Raw genomic sequence first — 18643 nt, forward strand, 5'->3', positions numbered from 1 at the left:
ATATTGTCAACAAATGGCTGATGGGATCATCTCAAGATGGTGGGATTTTAAATTTTTTTTTAACTATTTAACTATTTCATAAAATCCAGCTCGGGCAGGAAGGTGAACTTTTGTCTCCTACACTTTTATACATTGTTCAAATCATTCCAAAGAGCAAGTGTTATTTATATGAACTGAAACAGCAATAAAGCTGTTTTCATAGTGAGGGGGAAAAAAAACAACTTGTCAAGGATCAACCACCTGGTGATTTCTTTAAAACGAAATTGTAACCAGCCATGCCCCGGAGCAGACATGGTCCTTTATTTTGCTATGTGATAAAGGTGGTAGTGTTTCTTTTGCAAATTCAAGCTCTTGTTCTGAGGAGGATTCCTTGACATTCTGAGCAGTGTTAAATACGAGTACGTGCCTCATTTCTAAACCTGAAATTATTCAACAGACTTGGTTATTGTCTGCTCCATTAATTCTGCTATTCTCCCATTGCAGACCAGGAAACCAGGGCTAAGGGGATCTAAGGCTCCTCCCAGCATCACACAACTGGGAGCTGGTAGATAGACTGGAATAAAAATTCTGAGCCTTCTCAGTCTCCCAAGGCAATCTTTTCATCCTGCTGTATAGCATAAGCTTCCATGAAAAGCCATCCTCCTCCTCCTCCGCTGTTCTCTGGAGCATAGCAGGTCCACAGGGTCAGGCTGCTGGGCCAGGCCCCTCCATGAATGTCCCTTGATTAGAGAACCAGTATTATTCTCCTCCCCACAGTTCATGGAAAATAAATACAGGGAAGTCAGCAAACTTTCAAGAATGATGATGCTGGCTGTTTTCGGGTCCCAGCCATCCCTGCAGCCTGACCGTGCCTTCTGCAAGCCTGTTTCATCATAAGCTCTCTGCCAGCAAAACTCCTGCAATAGAAAACCATCTGGAGAAGAGCCAGGCAAAGGCCTTGACGCCAGTGTTCTGGGTGCTGGGAGTGATCATGCAGAGACCAGTGCAGCAGAAAACAGGGACCATTTTCTCCAGCCTGCCCACAGCTACTGGCCCAGTGCTTGCTCTGCCACCCAATTTTAGAGCAGGCTCTTAGAATAATAAAACCGGAGAATCTTTAAATACAGAACCATTGACTCCTAGAATCATAAGTTATTGAGAGAAGAACCATGAAATTCTAGAATCTTGGCATTGGAAGTTACCTCCCAGGTCATCGGGTCCTGTCTCCCCACCTAAGCAACAGGTATGTCTTCTGAGAAAACTGGGTGCAGCCGTGATGTGGCCATAACACCTTGTAGATGTGGCCACAACACCTTTAGATGTGGGAAGATGTTCAAGGTGGCAACAGTAAGAAGCCTTTTTGTAGTCTCTACCTTCTGAAACAGTACATGAGTCAAGAAAATGTCCATTTTTATCACGGCACAAACTACTACTCCCTGGAAGTCTCTTGTACTCTTGAACTCTCTTGAAACTTTATCCTCCCTTGAAGAAGGTTTCAAGAGAAAGAGGAAGCCCTGGAAACCTGAAAATGCCCACAGCACTGCTTCCAAGGAGTGCCAGTCTTACAGACCATCCCTGAGAGAAGAAACAAGAGAAAATGGGAAATTCTGACTTCTCTTTACTTCAGAACTATGGACTGTTTTAGTGGGCATTTTTGCCCCCATCCAACTTTTTTTGGTTTTTATATATAAAACAAATAAATAAACATAGCCGATGCCGTGAACTGCATAGAATCTGAACTAATTTGGTCCTCCCCTCTCTCCCATCCATTGCAGACTTCGGCCATAGCACGTGAGCACTAGAAAACAACCTGTCGCCTACTCAACTCTCTTTCTCATTCTTAAAGGAAAATATTTATATTATGCCACAGAAAGGGTTTCCATGGCAGTGATGACTGTAACACTGTTGCCTTAGCAACCACTTGAGTCCATCTTGAATGATCTGAATCCCCTTCACAGACATATAAGGAAAATCTGTCAAAAAGTGCCATTCCACCCGTGGGAAGCCTTGGAAAACAGTTTTCTCGCGCCCTCGTTCTCCCTCCAGGTCCGTCCCCCCAGCCCCTCAGTGCATCTCTCCAACATTCACTCAGGAACTTTCCATATTTGCTGCTTTTCTAAGAGCTTTCCTTTGCCCTTCTCCTAGTAATTAGACCGTAATCCACCATGGAGACACTGCCCAGACTCTGCAAAGGGTTAAGGACTGGCAGGCAGAGCCATGCCAAAGACAACAGGAGGCAGAATAAATACACGGGTCATCCTTTTTATAGAGCCTTGCTCTTGCCCCTGGAGGCTGGATGCACGTTTTTCTGTCAGCCCAGAGCAACTCCGAGGGGGAGTTTGATAGGAAAGACCAGTCCTCTTGAGATACAGCTTTCAATAGATCTTGGCTCACTGCAACCTCCTCCTCCCAGCAGGTGGGAAGGTTGCCTCCCCGGTCTGTTTCCTTATCTTTATGATAAAGGGGTTGAGTGGAGGGTTCTTCTGGCTCTTACACTCTAGGAATTTGGGGGAATCAAGAATGTATCATCTGGCTGGCCATGGTGGCTCATGCTGTAATCCCAGCACTTTGGGAGGTTGGATCACCTGAGGTCAGGAGTTTGAGACCAGCCTGGCCAACATGGTGAAACCTCATCTCTGCTAAAAATACAAAATTAGCCGGGCATGGTGGAAGATGCCACTAATCCCAGCTACTCGGGAGGCTGAGGCAGGAGAGTTGCTTGAACCTGGGAAGGGAAGGCTACAGTGAGCCAAGATAGTGCCATTGCACTCCAGCCTGGGCAACAAGAGAAAAACTCTGTCTCAAAAAGAAAGAAAGAAAGAAAAAAAAGAATCATTTTCTTTCTCCCAAAGTCATCAGATTTCTTGTAACATACCTACAGAGAACTTGGATAGGACATTGGGACAAGTAACATCCTGGAGTGACAGGGAACATGCCAGCATTCGGGGAGGTGCCTCTTCCCCATCACACACATGGGACAGGTGAAAAGCACTGTCAACATCAGCGGCAGCAGCAGCACTATCAGCACCATCAGGATGCACTACAGACCTCAGCCTCAGGTCACTCCAACTCAGCATCTTTTACTGGAGAAGGTGCTCCCACAGGCTGATGAAATCAATAAACGAGCCTTCTCAGGGAAGCAGTGACTTTTCTCCCAGAGGAAACATTTTCAGTGCAATTTATATCCATCCCTGGAGTTTTCTTTGCCTCTTTCCTTATTGAAAAACAGCTTGAAAAGCTAGAAATGCTGACCTGTTTTCTTTCATTCATCTTCCTGCTTTTTACTGATGGGGAGAAAGCTGTTTCAAGAAAGAAAGAGTTTAAATCATTTTTATAATTTTACTAGTCGGCAAGAAAATCACTTTACTGGTTTTGTATGGAGACTAGGAGAAATGGAAGAAAACATAGGTGGAGAGGCAGGGAGAAAAGAAAAAGAAGACGCTACAATACCTCTTCCCCAAAGCCCTTCTCAGAAAGTGTCATATTTACAAAAGTCACTTCAGACCTTATCAGACTTCTGACCTAACTGAGAGGCAGGATGGAGTGCAGGAGTTAAGGGTGGGCATTGGAGTCATACAAAGCTAAGTTCAGAGCTTAGCTCGGTCACACATCACCCTTGTGACCACAACAGGCTCCACTTGACCTCTTGAGGCCTCAGTTTCTTTATCTGTGAAATGGAAGAAGCAGTATCTGTATCACAGGGTGGTGTGATGGTTAGTTTTATTGCCAGTGTGGCAGGTTATAGCACCCACATACTTAGTCAAACACTAATCCGGGTGCTGCTGTAAAAGTGTTTTATGGATGTGGTTAATATCTACAATCAGATGCCTTTAAGTCAAGGTGCTTGTCCTCAATAATGTACATGGGCCTCATCAAATCAGTCGAAGGCCTTAAGAACAAAAACTGAGGTTTCCTAGAGAAGAAGAAATTTTGCTTCAAACCGTATCATCACCTCCAGCCTGAGGCTCCAGTCTGGCAGACTACCCTATGAATTTTGAACCAGTCAGCCCCTACAACTGCATGAACCAATTTCTTAAAATAAACCTCCCCATGTTTTTTCCCTGTCTCTGTCTTCCCAATACATATAATATACATTACATATTATATATATTCTATCTCTCTAGAGAACCTTGATGACTGATACAGGTTGTTTGGGGATTTAGATAATAATACATGGGTACTAGATCTGTTTGCTGGGCCTGCTCAACTGCAGCCTGTGTAAAGGGTAACTGGCCTTTCCAGAGGCCCTGCTGATTGAGAGGACCCACTTTGCTCCCATCATCCCCTCTTGCCTGCTGGCCACAGCTGATTAGAGAAGGCAGGTGTAAGGTTTTTAACAGGGTAGAAAGGAGAGTTCCACATCCCTGACCTTAAGACAAACTAATCATGGCCTGACCTGATCTGACCCAAAAGGATTGGCTAGGCCAACTAGTTTTCTTTCCTTGGGATCCTAAATAGGAACTAAAGAAAGAATTCAGCCTGGTGTGGTGGTTCATGCCTATAATCCCAGCACTTTGGGAGGCTGAGATGGGCGGATCACTTGAGCTCAGTGGTTCAAGACCAGCCTGGGCAAAATGGTAAACCCCTGTCTCTACAAAAAATACAAACAATTAGCTGAGCATGGTGGTGTGTGCCTGTAGTCCCAGCTACTTGGGAGGCTGAGGTGGGAGTATTCCTTGAGCCCGTGAGGTCGAGGCTGTAGTAAGTCAAGATCATGCCACTTCACTCCAGCCTGGGTGACAAAATGAGACCCTGTCTAAACAAAACAAGACAAAACAAAACAAAAACCAAGAGAGGGAATTCCCCAGTCAGTAGAGGAAAAGTCAGATCAATGGTGAAAGAATTGAAAAGGCACCACACTGGCAGTCATGGAATAAGACTCATCTCAGACCACATCATATTCTGCATTTTTGTGAATCTGTTACCAATCTTTAAACTTTGGGATATTTTGCTTAACCCCCAAGCTCTTTGGCTTCTCTTAAAAAGCCAGACTCTCTGTAACACAGGGTCAGCATGTCCTGGCTGCAGTCAGCTGGAGCTAGGGCCTGCAGCTGTCTGCCTTTCCTGGTTCTCCCACCCACCAGCCTCCATCATGCCTTGTTATGCTCACACTTAGCTTACCTGCATGGCATATGTAGGCACTGGTGCATGCCTGTGTAGGTACTGGTGCTTATGACCCCTAAATTAGAGGGAAGGTTGCTAGCAGCTGCTTCCTGGAAACTAAAATTGCCTTGAATACAGACCTGGAATTATTGAGGCAAACATTAATATAGTTTCTGGTCCTAGATTTCCCAGAGGCTCCCCTTAATCTTATAGGTGGAGCCTTACAATAAATCCTCTCTACCAAGCTAGCTTGAATGGGTCTTTATCCTTTGCAATAGAAAAAGCCCCATGTATTCAGGGGTAATTATTAAATTACCTCCCCTTCTCTTCTCAACTCTCTCAGAGGCTACAGTTTGTACAATGGGCTGCTTTCTGAGAAAAAGTCTAGCGAAGACTGGCTGATTATTGGGAGATGCAGTCCTAAGGATTAGCTGGGCACCAGAAACCAAGGTCAGGCCCACTTTGCCAGGGCAGATACAGGAATGAGAGCTGCAGAAGCTGATTCACGGGCCAGCAGATTGTGAAAAATACCAAAGTAGCTCCCATAGGTACCTACCTGGGATTCTTTGAGGCCAGGTGTAGGCAAGGCATAGATTGGTCCTCTGGACATAAGAAGCAAAAAGTGGTGTCCAGCAGGACTTTGGGAAAGCTGACCAACATGAGCAATCAGAACAAACCTCAGCCCTAAGCTTTGGAGGCCTCCAGCTGGACTGTGGGAGGAGCCCAAGGCAGCTAGAGTTCTCCAAAGGACTTGAGAGACTCTGGACAGAGGTTATTCATCAACCAGTATGAAAGTATATAAGTGAGCCACTGGTATGGTCCAACCTGTGACTGTGGGGCTTTAACTCAAATAATAATCATTATTTAAGTAGTCATGATGGATATTGGGCCTCATGGTTACCACGTTGCTATGAGTGCAGCATTGGTACCTTAATGGGTTAACGCTGACACAGCCCTGAAAATCTTCCATTGCTATGCATGAGGATCTCTAGATTTGGGTTCAGAGATGTCTGTGAGCTCCAGGGGATTACAGTTTGTTATCACTGACTCTCAGGTACTCTGGATATGAGCCATACATCTCAGTAGACAGTGAGGTCTTTATCTTGCCTACGAGATACAGACTGGGAATACTTGCTTACACACAAGCAAGATGGAGGAATAGGATTTTCCGGTGCCCATCTACCCACAGAAACATTAATATGAACAACTCTCCATGCCCAGAAATGCCCTCAAAGAGCTAAGGAAACCAAGTGAGGGATCATAGCAACTGGGTTATAGCACAGAAGTTAAGAGGTGTTTAAGACGACAGGAAGGAGAGTTTTACATCACCCACATCACCCCTCCCCCAAGTCCAGGCAGTAGAGGGCAGAGAGATACCCTCTATGTTGGTAAGGGAGAGGGAAGTGAACACCTGACTCCGCCTTGGAGCCTAACACTGGGCCCAAGTACCAGGCAGGCTCCACAGCCCAGGCTCCAGGATACCTAGGGACTAAGCCTCTAAACCAGGCCTAGTGCCAGGAGGGATCCTGCAGCCCTAGGCTCCAGGCCTGCAAGGTGAAAGGTCTCTAGGCCCATCCCACTGCTAGGCTGATCCCTTAGGCCTACCTAGCACCAGGCCAATCACCACAGACTCAATAACCAGACTCAGTGGCCCTGGACGCTGGAGCACCCCCAGCACTAGGCTGCCTCCCACAGCCCCAGGCTTCAGGCCTGCCCCAGCACCAGGTTGGCCCCAGAGCCCTAGTCATCAGGCCATCACCTATGGACCCAGTCTCGAGGCCGGCCTTTGTAGATACAGACTCAAGGCCCACCTCAGATTCTAGCCCAGCCCAGTGCCAGGTCAGCACATATAGCTCCAGGTTTCAGGGAGGTGAAGGTTGTAGTGAGCAGAGATGGCACCACTGCACTCCAGTCTGGGTGACAGAGTGAAACTCTCTGAGAGAGAGAGAGAGAGAGAGAACTTTAACAGAGATTGAAATTATAGATATTATAGATATAGGACAGTACAACCAAGATGCATGTAGGCCTGACCTACAACCTGGGCCTGGAAATAAGAGCAGAATCCCTTATACTGATCCCTTAATACATTTTAATAGTGGATAGTGCTTTAATGTCAAGTTTTTTATTTTTATTTTATTTTTAATTTTTTTAACCAGAAGCCCAAACCTCATCAATTGTTACATTTTGAGTTAATGGTTACAGTGAGAAGCGTAGTTTTGGAGAAAGGAGGAAAACAGGATTGTTTTCTTGACGTTTTCCATGATTAGGTAGGATGGTAAACCACCTATATGCCTGAGTTGCATCTCTCTCATTTGAAAACAAGTTTTTAAAATTCAGATTATTTTCTTAATTTAAAGTAACTTTACCTTTAAGGTAGAGACATTGGAGAAAACACAAAAGAATAAAGAAGAGAGTAAATATCAATGTTACTGCATAGTTGTAAAGCATATTGCCAACATTGAGGGTTTTTTTTAAAAAAATTATTTATTCCTCTTAGATCAGCCCTAAAGTAGGAATTTAGAGCTAGGGAGCGTGATTCAGTCTTAAGTAGAACCAAGTGTGAATCTTGGAGATGAAGGTTGCAGTGAGCAGAGATCGCACTACTGCACTCCAGTCTGGGTGACAGAGTGAAACTCTGTCTAAAAAAAAGAGAGAGAGAAATTTAACAGAAAGATTGAAATTATAGATATTATAGATATAGGCCAGTACAACCCTTTCTCTTTAGTAGAGACAGGGTTTCACCATGTTGGTCAGGCTTACAGACTCCACCAACTTAGGCTGGTCATCCTGTGAAGATCCACTAACATCTCTCCTGTGACCAGGGCCTATTCTAAGCTGTGGAGTAATACTCCCCATTCCTGAAGGCAATTATTACCTTCTGTTAGAAAACTACAGACTTTGCATTGGACCCTAACACTGACTCACCTGCCATATAGATTCCTAAGTTTCCTTCTAACATTGCCTTAAATCAAGCATGTTCTCTTATGAAGCCACCTCTACCTTCCCCACAAGTGACTACAAATAATTATTTTTTGTGTTCTTTCACACAACATACTCCCAAAGTCAATGACTCTCTTTTTTTTTTTTTTTTTTCTTTCTGAGACGTTGTTTCACTCTTGTTACGCAGGCTGGAGTGTAACAGCTTACTGCAACCTCCGCTTTCTGGGTTTAAGAGATTCTCCTGCCTCAGCTGCCACCATGCTCGGCTAATTTTTTCTTTTTTTTTGTATTTTTAGTAAAGAAAGGGTTTCACCATGTTGGTCAGGCTGGTCTTGAACTCTTGACCTCATGATCCACCCACCTTGGCCTCCCAAAGTGCTGGAATTATAGGTGTGAGCCACCACGCCCAGCCATCAGTGACTCTTTTTAAACCAAAATGTTTATTTGTTATGAACTGTTTATTTAAAGCAATGTCTCCCAACCTTGTCTTATCACATGACAGCTGGTCCTATATGAACATGTGCTGAACCAGTTTACCTGAAATGTGCTGTTGCAAAAGAATGTCCCACACTCACATGGGGAGAACTCGGGACCTCTTCTTGCCACTTTTCTCTACCGTGTCTCAAACCTGTATACTTAATCCAGCCTACTCAAACAGGGGCCAGAGGAGGATTGATTAAGTCAGGCTAAGTTCAGACTCTTAGCTCTGCTTGGTTAAACACACAAATAATTGAAGTTTGTGTTACTTCATTTGACTAGCTTAGCCAACAATCTCAACTTTTTTTAACTTTCCTATTAGGTTTGTGAGTATATGTGAAGGTTTGTTACATAGGTAAAAATGTGCCATGGAGGTTTACTGTACATACTATTTTATCATCCAGGTATTTAAGCCCAGTTCCCAATATTTATCTTTTCTGTTTCTCTCCTTCCTCCTACCCTCTGCTCTCAAGTAGACTTCAGTGTCTGTCATTTCCTTCTTTTTGTCCAGAAGTTCTTATCATTTAGCTCTCACTTTCAAGTGAGAAAATTTGGTATTTGGTTTTCTGTTCCTGTGTTACTTTGCTAAGGATAATAGCCTCCAGCTCCATCCATGTTCCTGCAAAAGATGAGATCTCGTTTATTTCCTATGGCTGCACAGTATTCCATGATATATATGTACTACATTTTCTTCATCCAGTCTGTCATTGATGGGCATTTAGATTGATTTCATGTCTTTGCCACGGTGAACAGTGCTGCAATGAACACATGCATGCGTCTTTATGGTCGAATGATTTATATTCCTCTGGGTATATACCCAGAAATGGGATTGCTGGGTCAAATGGTAGTTCTGTTTTTAGCTCTTTGAAGAATCACCATACTGCTTTCCACAATGGTTGAACTAATTTACACTCTCACCCATAATAAATAAATGTTCCCTTTTCTCTACAATTTCACCAGCATCTGTTATTTTTTGACTTTTTAATGATAGCCATTTTGACTGGTATAAGATTATATCTCACTGTGGGTTTGATCTGTGTTTCTCTAATGATTAGTGATACTGAACTTTTTTCATATGATTTGTGGCTACATGTATGTCTTCTTTTGAGAAGTGCCTGTTTACATTCTTTTCCCACTTTTTGTTTGGGTTGGTTGTTTTCTTCTGGGCATCTAAAATTTGTTTAAGTTCCTTATAGATGCTGGATATTAGACCTTTGTCAGATGCATAGTTTGCAAATATTTTCTCCTATTCTGTAGGCTGTCTGTTTGCCCTGTTGACACTTTCTTTTGCTGTGCAGAAATTCTTGGTTCTTAAGTTTAATTAAATCCTACTTGTCAATTTTTGCTTTTGTTGTCATTGCTTTTATTGTCTTTATCATGAAATCTTTGCCTGTTCCTATGTTTAAGATGGTATTGCCTAGGTTGTCTCCAGGGTTTTTATAGTTTTGAGTTTTACACTTAAGTCTTTAACACATCTTGAGTTGATTTTTGTGTATGGTGTAAGAAAGGGGTCCAGGTTCAATCTTCTTCATATGGCTAGCCAGTTATCTTAGCACCACTTATTGAATAGGGAGTCTTTTCCCCATTGTTTTTGTCAGCTTTGTTAAAGGTCAGATGAACATAGATGTGTGGCCTTATTTCTGGGTTCTCTATTCTGTTCCGTGGGTCTGTGTGCCTGTTTTTGTACCAGTACCATGCTGTTTTGGTTACTGTAGCCTTGTAGTATAGTTTGAAGTTTGGTAACATAATGGCTCCAGCTTTGTTCTTTTTGCTTAGGATTGGCTTGGCTATTTGGGCTCTTTTTTGGTTCCATATGAATTTTAAAATAGATTTTATTAGTTCTGTGCAGAATGTCGTTGGTAGTTTGATGGGGATAATATGGAATCTGTAAATTGCTTTGGGCAGTAGAGCCATGTTTATAGTATTGATTCTTCCTATCTGTGGGCAGGGTATATTTTTCCATTTGTTTCTATCTTCTCTGACTTCTTTGAGCAGTCTTTTGTAATTCTCTTTTTATTGTGATGGAGTCTCACTCTGTCACCCAGGCTGGAATACAGTGGCACGATCTCGGCTCACTGCAACCTCTACCTCCTGTGTTCAAGCAATTCTCCTTCCTCAGCCTCCTGAGTAGCTGAGACTACAGGCATACACCACTATACCCAGCTAACCTTTGTATTTTTAGTAGAGATGGGATTTCACCATGTTAGCCAGGCTGGTCTTGAACTCCTGACCTCAGGCAATCCACTTGCCTTGGCCTCCCAAATTGTTGGGATTACAGGAGTGAGCCACCACACCTGACCTGTAGTTCTCATTGTAGAGATCTTTCACATCCCTGGTTATCTGTATTCCCAGGTATTTTATTCTTTTTGTGGCAATTGTGAATGGGACTGCCCTTCTGATTGGGCTCTTGTCAATGTATAGGAATGCCAGTGATTTCTGCATATTGATTTTGTATCCTGCAACTTTACTGAAGTTGTTTATCAGTTGGAGAAGCTTTTGGGCTGAGACTATGGGGTTTTTCTTAGATATAGAATAACATCATCTACAGACAAAGATAGTTTGACTTTCTCTTTTCTATTTGGACATGATTTATTTCTTTCTCTTGCCTAATTCCTCTGGCTAGGACTTTGAATACTATGTTGAATAGGAGTGGTGAGAGAGGGCATCCTTGTCTTGTGCTGGTTTTCAAGGGGAATGCTTCCAGCTTTTGCCCATTAAGTATAATGTTGGCTGTGGGTTTGTCACAGATGGCTCTTATTATTTTGAGGTATGTTCCTTCAATACCTAGTTTGTTGAAGAGTTTTTTTTTTTAACATGAAGCAGTGTTGAATTTTATCAAAAGACTTTCCTGCATCTACCGAAATAATCATGTGCTTTTTGTCTTTAGTTCTGTTTATGTGATGAATCACATTTATGTTGAACCAACCTTGCATCCTGGGGATGAAGCCTACTTGATCATGGTCGTAGACTTCTTGATGTGCTGCTGAATTCAGTTTGCAAGTATTTTGTTGAGGATTTTTGCATCTATGTTCATCAAGGATATTGGCCTAAAGATTTCTTTTTTTGTTGTGTCTCTGCCAGGTTTTGGTATCAAGATGATACTGGCCTCATGGAATGAATTGGGGAGGAGTCCCTCCTCCTCTATTTTTGGGAATAGTTTCTGTTGGAATGGTACTAGCTCTTCTTTGTATGTCTGGTAGGATGTGCTTGTAAATCTACCAGGTCCCTGGCTCTTTTGGGTTGGTAGCCTATTTACTTCTGATTCAATTTTAGAGCTCATCATTGGTCTGTTTAGGGAATCAATTTCCTCCTGGCTTAGTCTTGGGAGGGTGTACATGCCCAGGAATTTATTCATCTCTTCTAGGTTTTCTAGTTTGTGTGCACAGAGGTGTTCATAGTAGTTTCTGATGGTTGTTTATATTTCTGTGTGGTCAATAGTAATATTCCCTTTGTCTTTTCTAATGGTGTTTATTTCAATCTTTTCTCAGTCTAGCTAGTGGCCTATTTTTTTAATTAAAAAAAAAAAAAACTCCTGGGTTCACTGATCTTTGGAATGGTTTTTTTGTGTTTCAATTTCCTTCAGTCCAGCTCTGATTTTTGTTATTTCTCATCTTCTGCCAGCTTTGAGGTTGCTTTGTTCTTACTTCTCTAATTCTTTCAGTTGTGAAGTTAGGTTGCTAATTTGAGATCTTTCTAACTTTTTGATGTGGGCAACTTTTAAGGGGCATAGAAATTGCCTTGAGGCCATTTAAAATGTGGATTCCTGAACACTCCCCGGAGATACTGAGCTGAAACTGACATGACCCCTAGGCCAGTGAAAAGCACTAGGGAGAGGACAGAGTACTGGGAGAGTCCCTGAAAGACTTGGAATCTAGAGCTTGTTGGGTGAACTAATTGTGTGATTTGGACAAATTCCTTCACTTCCCTGATGTTATATAAAGAAACTGGATGGGATAACCCCACAAACCCTCCAATTCTGACATCCCAGGGTTGTGCCATTTGACAAGCTCCACATACTCAGACCCCTTGGTTTGTCTGAGAAGACAGACACAAAGTGTCTGAGGGCATTGGCCACACTTACACCTCCCAGGACAGGGTTCACTGGACAACATTCTCTACTGCAGATGAGCATGGAGATGAGTCCCTGGCCCAGTCAGAATACCTGATGCCAACTGGTGCCTTTCCAACATGTAATGCCCTTCCTAGAGGCTCTGAGAACAGAGTGCAGTCTAGGGGTCTATCCATCTAAATTGGTTGGCTTCCTCAGATTGATGTGATGTATTTCTTCTTTCTCCCATTGACATGCCTTATTTCTGAGGATGCTCATCTAGACACCTGGGAGAGGATCAGCCCATAGATATAAAATACAGGATTTTTTGAGGAATGAGAAAAGACAGGATCCTGAGGGGATCAGCTCTGGGCTGGAGAGGTGGAGCTCTCCTCTCTTTCCCTTCTGAGCCTCAAGGGGACCACGGAAAGGAAAAAGGCTTTGGGGTCAGATTGAATTCCAATCCTGCCATTTACTACTCGGAATGATCAAAGTAACTTAACTGCTCTGAGACTGTGTTTCCATATTTGAAAAAAATGAAGTGGCAATAATCAAGTTTATCTGCCGGGTTGCAGTGAGAATTAAATCTGATTACATACATAAAGGTGCCTGGCACTTAGAAGGGGCTCAGTCATCCTCACCCCTCATTTCACCGCCTCCAGCTCTTTTTTGCTGCCATCCTCTGCCTGGGGAAGGTGTCCAGCCTTAGGAGTCATCAAGATAGAACGGGGGTTGGAGGAGGACTCCTTCCTTCTTTAGTATTATTGAAGGATATTCGAAAGAAACATTTACACCAAAAGCAACTCTGAGGAAACAAAGGGAAATGAACAAAGCAAATATAAATCCATAAAATGAAATGCAGATTACAGCTTCTGTAAGAGCCTCTGATAAACTCCCCACAGTGCCCAGAAACAATGGGGCAAATTGGAGCTGGCAGCCTGTTCTCAGCTGAAAACTGAAGCCCTGTCTCTCCAGTGGAGCCTCCTCTGCCTCTGGGCTGTTTTCTCAGCCCTAAGGAAGGTGGGAGGTGCCGAGAGTTGGAGGCACAGAGAGCACTCCAACTTGTCCATCACCTTTGCAGTTCCTCAATGGCTCCTGCCCAATGCACACTCCCCGCTTCAGACATCTCTACCCGACTGAGGTCCTCTACAAAGAATAAAAGCACAAGTCTGCCTGTGCAGAGCTGCATGAGGCTGCACAGAGCCTGTCACGACTCTGGGCTCAGAGGATACTTGCTCCTACCTGGGTGGGTGTTGGATAAATAGCAGGAGTTAAGAGGCTAACACCGCTGTCTTTTCTGGATCTGAGCCAGGTCCTACAGCATGGGCTGCTGGGGATGTCAAAGTGTTACTGGAAAGGGATTCTAATCCAGACCCCCAAAAATGATTCTTGGATCTTGTATAAGAAAGAATTCGGGGCAAGTCTACAGAGTAAAGTGAAAGCAAGCTTATTAGAGAAATAAAGAAAAAAAAATGGCTACTCCTCAGAGCTGCTGATTGGCTCTTTTTATGGTTATTTCTTGATCATATGTTAAGTAAGGGGTGGATCATTCATGAATTTCTCAGGGAACAGGAAAAGGAGTTCCCAGAACTGAGGATTCCTCTTCCTTCCAGACCATATAAAGTAAATGCTAGACATTGCCATGGCATTTGTTAACTGTCATGGCATTGGTGGGAATGAATCTTAGTATGCAAATGCATTATAATTAGCATATAAAGAGCAGTGAGGACAATCAGAGGTTACTTTTGTCGCCATCTTGGTTTTGATAGCTTTTGGCTGGCTTCTGTACTGTATTCTGCTTTATCAGCAGGGTGTTTGTGACCGGTAGCTTGTGCCAACCTCCTGTCTCATCTGTGACTAAGAATGCTTACCCTTCTGGGGAATGCAGCCCAGCAGATCTCAGCCTTATCTTCCCAGCCCCTATTCAAGATGGAGTTGCTCTGGTTCAAATGCCTTTGACAAAAAGACAGAGAACAAAATAAGTGGGACTCAATCCTGGAATCTCACAGCTCACAGCCTACCACGCACGCACACTCAGCCCTAGCAGAGGTGGGGGCTTAGAAGGAAAGCCCTGAACAGCTGCCATGTTAAGGGAAGGCCAAGTCAAATAATAGGCATTGCCTGAGCTTGGGACAACCACACTGAGACCTGACCCACAGCTCACTAGGACTGGAGGAAGAGTGAGACTCAATTTCCAGAAGCTTCCAGACCAGACAAGTAGGAGTAACACCACAAGGTAGGCTGCCTTTGCTGGCACAGTAAAGGTTAATAAACCTTCCTGCACTGAGGCCTGAGGAGGGTGGCCAGGATCTGCTCAATGATGTGGAAAATTTGCCAGTGAATGATTTAAGAAACTGAGGGTGCATAGTTGGGAAAGAGAAGCTTTAAGGACACCTGGGTTTATCTATGTGAGGGTTCATCTGCGGAAAAGGAATTTGCCATAATTAGGGGATGCATTTAGGTAGAACTAGAGTCAGAGGGTAGAAGTTACAGGAAAAATTTCCATCACTCAGAGTGGCTAGCAATGGAGCAAGCATGGCATTGAGGTCTTTAGAAGGATGATCTGTTTGGATTTGAAACAACAATGCCCCAAGTGAGATATGTTGGTGGGCATTATACCAGTTATGGAGCCAGGAAGGGACCCAGTGAGCCATCTTCAATATTTTGAGCAGGCTAATGATGCACAGAGATGGTTTAAACACATATGTGCGGGCTTTCCCAACAGAACACAGAAACCATCAGCTCAGCAAGTCTCCATGCAGATCCCTCCCCCATGTACAGCACCAACTCTGGGTTTTCAGATCTTGTCCCAACTGGCTGTTGCTCTCAGCTTGTAGGTATCTCTGGTCAATGCCTGATAATTGGATACACTGCCTGGACCCTTCCTGGGCCTGAGAACATGCTACTGGATCATGAGAAATGCAATCATGCCCCAGTCAGTGGGAAATGATTCCACCTTCTGACTCCACCAGAAGGAAGGGATGCTGGGTCCTAACACCACAGCAGACCTTCCTTTCTTGGGTCCAGTGGGCCCAGCTGCTAGTCCAATCCACCCTCATCCTGCCTGGATTCATAGTGCTTATTGTCCCCTGTTGGAAGGCCTAATAATCTACAGATAGAAGGGAATCCCATAACGCAACCACTCTAAATGGCTGCTATTGCCCGCTTCCTCATCATCACTTTCTCTTGGCTCTTAGCTGGAGCTTGCTTTCTTATCCTTCAGAAAATTAGCCCTGAACTCAACCCCCAAAACTAGCATATCTTTCCATAATCCCAAATGAAAACATCTCCTATCGAGTTGGATTTTAGACTAGATATAGGGAGAAAGAAGCTGTTTCCACATTAGAAACAAGTAATGGGAAGAACTATTTATCACACTCAGAGGTCTACATCCTCATCTCATTCATCCCTCACAACAATGCTTTTGTAGGATACATTCCCCTGGCCCTTTGTATCAAGCAATTGTAGCAGGATATGAAACTTCTATTTGTTTTGTAAGATACCTCAATTTGTTTGCACCTTCCCTTTGCTCCATTGAACATTATCATCTGGCTTTCCCCAGGATGAGATCAAACATTTTCTGACCCCTCCAGAGAGGAGAGATAAGATGGCTATTGTCTATGAATCCTAACTCATGCCTTCAAAGATTAAAGATTCTGATGTTTTTATTTCTTAATTACTAATTATTTGAACTCCAGTTTTTATGGATGGGCTTTTTGTTGTTGTTGAATTTTCATTTTGGCTATCCAGCATTCTTTTCTTATCTGAAAACGTCCCAGGGCCGGTCACAGTGGCTCATGCCTGTAATACCAGCACTCTGGGAGGCTGAGGTGGGCAGATCACCTGAGGTCTGGAGTTCAAGACCAGCCTGGCCAACATGGTGAAACCCTGTGTCTACTAAAAATATAAAAAAATTAGCTGGGCATGGTGGTACATGCCTGTAATCTCAGCTACTGGGGGATGCTGAGGCAGGAGAATTGCTTGAACCTGGGAGACAGAGGTTGCAATGAGCTGAGATTGCACCACTGCACTCTAGCCTAGGCAACAGAGCAAGACTCCATCTCAAAAAAATAAATAATAAATAATAAATAAATTAAAAACATCCTAGTTTCCTTTTAGGAAATCCTCTCCCCCATTGTTTACAGACTTGTGTATGACAGATTGGTGTGTCTTGCCCCCAAATACAGAAGCAGAGGGGTTACTGTGGGCTCCTTTCATCTGATTATTTCTCTCTCATCCCAGGACATCCATGTGAGCATGTGACCTAAGCCCAACTAATAAGATTCTCCCCTGGGACTCTGAATGTCGAGCAGAGCAACACAAAGGTATCAAGAGGGAAGAAGCAATGCCCTGTCAAGTACATCCTGTCCTAATTTCTTCCTGTTTCCATGCTGTCTTCCAGACTTCCCAGCACTTCCATGAACTCTCTCATAACTTCCTAATAAATAAATTTCCTTTTCTGCACAGATCATGTTTTAGGACTTGGCCAAAACCAAGGATGACTTCCTTCTTTGGCATTATTTGGATTATTTAGAAATAAGCAACAAGATAGTAGAATCAAGTCACCAAGAGAAAAAAGTCAAGAAACTTTTCTGCTATGTCCTTTAGTCTCCCTCAAGACATTGCTGCTTAGTGATGGGCTGAGAAGAGCTTCCTCTATTCACAACATTCAAGAGGGTGCTGAGGAGCCAGATTAGACAGCTTGCAACCCATCCCCCTTATTCCCATGAGTGGTACCTTCATACTGCTTTCAATAGCCCTAAGTATGTCTCCTATGCAGCCTTGAAGTGAGACAGGGTTTCACTCCACATGCCCACAATCCGTAACCCTGGATCATGCTGTGAATCAGTGCTCTGCTCTCATTCAGCCTCATCTATGAGGACACCCTTATGGGGCTCTCAGAACAACAGGAAGACCAGAAAGGCATACACCCCAAGGGATGGTGTAGGAGCTCTTGTGCTTAGGCTCCGTTGCTGAACTGAACCCTCTGGAGAAGTAAGAGATGAGCCAGTGTGACTGTGGAGGCCCCGACTCAGAGCTAAGTGCATAAGCACAGGTTGGGGGTCACATGACTCTCCACATTCAACAGAAAATGGCCTGAGATTTTAGACAACTCAAGATCCATGGAGTGATGTAACTTCCAATAAGCTCACTCAATCTGGACAGTCATTCCAATGATGTTTGGAATATTGGGGTCAGCTCTGTGCCCCCACCAAGGCACTTCAATGCCAGGACATAGAGGGAAATCAGAACCAGAGAAAGATTCAGGGGGAGAGAAACAGTCAAGTGGGCAGCTAGCTGAAGCACTGACATAGCTAAGAGGAACGAGAATCTTTCTGCATCATAGGACAAAACTGAAGCCAATGGGTAGAAGTTCTAGGGCAGCAGACTTGGATCAGAATAAGGAAAATCTTTTAAACCAAGCAGCATAGCAGCAATATGGGCTACTTGTCGGGGGGTTGAGAGAATAGTGGGCAAGAACCTGGCGTTAGTAGGCAGCAACCATGGTCAAGTCCCAGCCCTACTGCTTAACAGTCATATGACCTTTGTAAGTTACTGAGTCTCTCTGTTCTCATTTGTAAAGGGAAGGAAATAATAGTACCCACCTCTGAGGGCATTTGTGAGGGTTAATATTGCTGTACTATGACACTGACCAACCGCCACAGGAGTATGGAGAAGAAAGAGACTTTCTAACTTGAGGGGATCCTAGAAAGGCTCAATATATCTTCATTGAATAGTGCCTGATATATACATATACTGAATATCAGAGTGCTAGATATCAAGAAGGATTATGCTTGTGAAATGATCGGCAACTCATTGCTGGAAGGGGTTAAACCATGGCTGTAAGACAAATATCAGAGATGTTAGAGGCCACTGAGTGGGAGATGAGCGGGAGGTGGGACCACACCATGGCTCAGAGAACAGAGCATGGGAGACAGCGCTGGTCACATCACACAGCTACCACTGGTACACTGTGCAAACCACAAGATCCTTGGTGTCAGTTTTCATATCCATAAATGAGGTTGATATGTCTCACTCCACAGCACTGCCACAAAGATGAAATAATTATGTATACAGATGTGTTATATTATCTGC

General features: G+C 43.7%; 1 long non-coding RNA gene across 1 annotated transcript in view; it reads right to left on the reverse strand.

The window, feature by feature from the left end:
* Nucleotides 1-18643, reverse strand: part of LOC128929703 (uncharacterized) — a 149539-nt gene that overhangs the window by 101466 nt on the left and 29430 nt on the right. The window contains exon 2 of the long non-coding RNA XR_008476689.2: nucleotides 14419-14500. This is a non-coding gene — a long non-coding RNA (uncharacterized LOC128929703). The remainder of the gene's footprint in view (nucleotides 1-14418; nucleotides 14501-18643) is intronic.

The sequence above is a fragment of the Callithrix jacchus genome, chromosome 15, assembly GCF_049354715.1.
Source record: "Callithrix jacchus isolate 240 chromosome 15, calJac240_pri, whole genome shotgun sequence".
NCBI classification, from domain to species: domain Eukaryota; kingdom Metazoa; phylum Chordata; class Mammalia; order Primates; family Cebidae; genus Callithrix; species Callithrix jacchus.